This window comes from Crocodylus siamensis, chromosome 7, assembly GCF_052110815.1.
Source record: "Crocodylus siamensis isolate JL-2025a chromosome 7, ASM5211081v1, whole genome shotgun sequence".
NCBI classification, from domain to species: domain Eukaryota; kingdom Metazoa; phylum Chordata; order Crocodylia; family Crocodylidae; genus Crocodylus; species Crocodylus siamensis.
In genome coordinates, this window is record NC_143401.1 from 1,138,676 (window position 1) to 1,143,504 (window position 4,829).

The following is a 4,829-nucleotide window of genomic DNA, read 5'->3' on the forward strand; positions in this document are numbered from 1 at the left end:
CCGGAAGTCGTGTGTGTGGGGGGTGTCCTATTGCGTCCGGACGGAAACTGCTGCTGGCACGGAGGTTCCGCCGCGAAGAGAGCCGCACCTCCTCCTCCCCGGGGGCTCGTCTCCAAACCCGCCAGGTGTGCACACATGTGAACGTGTGGGTGGGACACACGTGTGCCCACACATAATCCTGTTTGGGCACATGTGCACATACATGTGAATGTGTGTGCATGAATGTGTGTGGGTGTGCACAAGTCAGCACATGTGCATGGGTGTGCGTAGGTTCAGTGCCCAGGTCCAGCGAGGCAAGACGTCTGCCGCCTCCACCATTGTCCACGACTCGGCCCGGCCCTCTTACAAAACCGGGGGAATTCTTGGAATTTTTTAAAATTTGGGGAATTTGCTGAAAAAGAACGTGGCTTCAGCCCAGAACGTCTGAGAAATGTGTTTGAACCTTGACATGCCCGGTCCACGAGCTTGGACTTGCAGAGAAACCTGGGATAAATGTAAAATGTAAAAGAGGAGCAAACGATAACGAGAGCGTACGATGCAGAGTTGGGGGGCGGGAACGACCTAGGAACGGAGAACCACAGATCACAGCCAGAAACACGAAGCGACGCGCAGGGACCGGAAGGATGCGGAGCCATGGTGTCTGCAGATGCTGACTGGGGTGATGGCAGCGCTGCGTGTGGCGATCAACACCTCTCCTTATGTGTATTTTAGGAGCTTGGATGCATCTTTAAATGTTAAAGCTCTGATTTGATCAGTTGGATTCGTTAACAAATAATGTGGTTTTTTTTTTAAAAAGCAGTGGTGCCAGCCCCGGTGTTTGAAGCTGAATCTCGAGTGGTTTGCTGTGCTGCCACCGGCTGGAGTCAGGCGAAGGCACATGAGTCCCTGCATTTGCCGGTGGGTAACGTGGCTGCCCCGAGCGTGTGGCGACTCACCATTTTACACTGGGCGCGCGATGCTCAGGCCTGGATGGAAATGCTTGGGTGAGCGGCACTGGAGAAGGGATGAGCGCAGAGCTGCTGGCCCAGGTTCTGCCCCAGGGATTTTCCATGCTACAATGACAGACGGAAGAGAGCAGGGAGCTGCAGCAAACAGACCCTGGGAGCTCAAAGGATCAGTGCAGTGACACTGCTCAGCAGGCAAAACAGCCGTCCCAGCGCACTGGTCGCTAGCCAGCGCCAGCTCTTCTGTAAGCAGCATGGCTGGAACAGCTTTAAGGAGGGATCTGAGGGAGCAGCATGGTTTAGGGCAGCGCTGCCCCTGCGTAGCCGGCGGGATGTGCTAAAGCGCAAAGGTGGTTACTGGAAAACCCTAACAAAGAGGTGATGGAAACTATGGCAGTGGCAGGGCAGTCAGAAGTTGCAGTGTCGAAGGTATCCACGCAGTGGGGAGAGCTCAGTGGCCTCGTGTGTAGACAAGCAGCTTGTGATGCATGCAGTGAGACTGGGAAGCCCAGCAGCAGCTGCAGTGAGATAGGCGTACAACCCACCTAGGAGCATGCCCTTTGTGGCAGCATTTCCAGCTGATACTTGAAGGGCCCTTTGTGCCTGAAGCTTGTCTCATGCCTCTCCCCACAATACAATTGGCCCAATAAAAGGTATTATTTGGAAAAAAAAATGCTTCTCATATATTTTCTTGTCTATCATGGCTGCAACAACTTTAATAACACCTCTGTTTGAAATGCGGGGACATCTCATTTATGATCAGAGCAGGCTGCAACAGCTGGCAGCTCTTCCCTGAAAGGGAGCTCCATAGGTCCCTTTGGTGGATAGGGAAATGAGAACAAGCATTTATTTTGCCTCCGGCAGATGGCAAGCTTGAGCTGTCCTGGGGAAGATCTTGCAATCAATCCCTTGCCTGCTGTCAAGGTGAGATGGCTTTGGCTTTTCTTTCCCTCTCCTCGTGGGGCTGAGCTCTGGCTCCCTCCAGCTCGAGCAGCAAGAGGATGTGCCCCAGGCCAGGGAGGTCAGCCAGCTGTTATCCTCTGGCCTTCCCCAGGTGTCCTGCTCCCTGACTCCCAGTGAAATGGGAGACTGTGAAATGGGAGCAAGTTAGAGACCAGCTGCAGGAGAGACTGACTGCTCAGCACTGTGCAAAACTGGAGGAAAGGAGCAAGCCCAGAAACAGATAATCCAGCAGGCCCTGTTCCACTGCAATGTGGGAATGCAGGTGCAAGCTGACATAGGCTGGCCCGCAGAAAGGGGCTTTGCCAGCAGTGCCAGCCACCTCAAGCATGCACCGTGCCCCGAGATGGGGGATGCAGGATCCCCAGCTCTGCCTTCTGACTGAGTCTGCTCCAGTCCTTACAGCCACCTACCTGCATGTGCTGCATCAGGGGACGAGCCCCACTCAGCTCGGGGGCGTCTGAGCTGGGGTGGGAGGGAGGTTAACAGGGGGCTGCAATTCTCCAGCACCATGTGGGCCCCTCTGGCACTGTCCTGCCCCCCTGGGGTCTCGCCTGCCCTATGCACAGCCAGGAGCTGGGGACTGAACTCTCTCCCGGGCATGTGGAGGGGTTTCAGCTGAGCGAAGCCCTCCCGCTGGCTGACAGCCAAGCTGCCTCCAGCCCCACGCAGATGGTTCTCTCCCCAGTACTGTCCATATATGGTGGCACAAGCGGCAGGGAGATGCTGCCAGTTGGATGCAGGAGCAGGAGTGACCTGCATGGAGGCACAGCGACCTTTCTCAAGGAACAAAGGCGGAGCGGGAAGGGCAGAGTCACGGGGGGGAGGCTGGTAACTCAGCCGCGGACTCGGAGTGGGGCTGGACAGCAGCCACGGGACGTGCCTGCTGGAGGGGAAGGGGCCAGGATGGTGCTTGGGAAGGGCAGAGACGGGGTCAGGGAGGAGCAGGGCATTACAGAGACTCCTCACATGGGTGCCATGCAGCCAAAACACGTGTATGTATGCACACACACATGCACATACTTCTCTCCCAGCACTCACTTGCACGCACCATGAGTGCAGGACTCCCTCACCCCCCAGTGCGTCCACGTCTACTCTGCACAGACGCGGGCGTCCTCCCCCTGTAGTGGAGGCAGAGCTGCCATCAGGGCACGTGCAGCTGGGGGTGCAGGGACAGGCATAAGGCCCCCTGCCGGGATGTGACAACTCCCAGCCTCTGGTCACAGCTGCAGCTGTGCACCCCGGGGCCACAATCATTTGTGCCACTATATGCGACAGCCCTGGCTCCCTTCATCCCCAGCAGCCGCTAACGGCTCAGATCCAGGACCCCTGCGCTGGCTGTGGGGTTTCTGCTTGGCCAGCATTGCAGGGATGGGGGTGGGCAGGGGTGGAGGTATCCAGTCAACACCCCCCTCCCCTTACGCAGTCCCTGCCCCAAGGGATCCGGCCTTTTCCTGCCATGACGGGACATTGCTGGCAGCTAAATTAAGGCTTATGAAAGCAGCAGCAGCAAGTGGACTGGGCACGGCATGACCGCAGCCCGCCCGGGGCTACCCTGCTCCACTGGGAGGACGCTACCCTCTACGGGGCTATCGCGTGCCATCGCTCTCCCACAAGCCGCCTCGGTTCTTCCCTATGAACACCCGGCTAAAAATAAAGCCGGAGATAAGACCCCGGACTCGCCGTTCCCCCAGCCCGAGACTCCAGCCCAGGAGAGGGGAAAACCTGAACCTCAAGTCACCTCCCACCCCCGCCATGGCTCTGGCTGGTGGAGGGGCTCTCTCTTCTGGCTTCACCACCATAAGGAAAACCAGTGGAGAAGGACCAAGCTCCCCGTTGCCAGTCTGCCCCGTCCTGCAGCTGGAGGTGGGGATGTCCGGAGCTGGCGCACGGCCCGCGGCTGCGGTTCCCACCCGCCCCCCAGCCATTGCGAAACCCGGCAGCGCTGGTTCCCGGCCAGCAATGCTCGTACGGACGTGCAAAGATAAGGGCAAATTGGCCCCAGGGCTCAGGCCCACGGCAGGGGTGCAGGAAGCCCAGCTGGGGCATGCCTGGCCTCGAACACCCCATCACCTGGGGGCCAAAAGAGGGGAGAGAGGGGTGCCGGGGTGGCTGCTTTCCCCTGTCCTGCCCAGCTGCCTCTCTCCCCACAGCTCCCGACAGCCCTGGCTGTCGGGATCCTTTCCTGTTTTCCGCCGGCTCTCGGGGGACCCGCGTGCATGACATCACCCCACCCCCTCCCATAAATCCAGCCCCGCGCAGCGCGTCCCTGTGACCCGCTCCTGACAGGGATGAAATCCAGATGTTCCTGCGCGGCGTGCAGCTGGGCCCTTGCCTTTTTTGGTGAAAAACGTGAGGCGCCTGAGCCCAGCTGGAAGAGGAGCCCGGGGGCCCTCTCGCCAGGAAGCCTGCTGCGGTTAAGCCCTGGGAACGGCGCAGGCTGCAGCACGTGGGCCGAGCCACGAACGAACGGCTGCGCTGGAGCCGGCGGCTGTTAGGCCTCCAGCAAAGAGTCAGCAGCCCCGGGGACCCAGAGCCCGGCTCGGGTCACGGAGCAGCAGGAGCACGGAGGTCCCAATGGAGCACAATGCTCTCACTGCCCCAGCGAAGCTGCTCGGAGCCAGAGCCAAGGGTACGCGTCCTTCGTGCCGCGCAGCCCCTGGCTTCCTCTGTCTGGAGAGCGGCGTCGCCGCGCCGTGGGGCCAGAGGTGGGGACCCCACGGCCCAGAGGGAGCCGCGATGGGGAGATGTCACCTCCAACGTCATGAGAGGCACCGAGAGCTGACAAAGCCGCCGGCTGCTGCTGGGGACCTGCAACACTGCGCAGTCCGGCGGATGCAAGCTGGCCCATCCCCTTCGCCCAGCCAGAGCGACCACATTCGTCCCAACCATCATCTCCCCCTGGCCCAGAGAAACCCCTTGGAG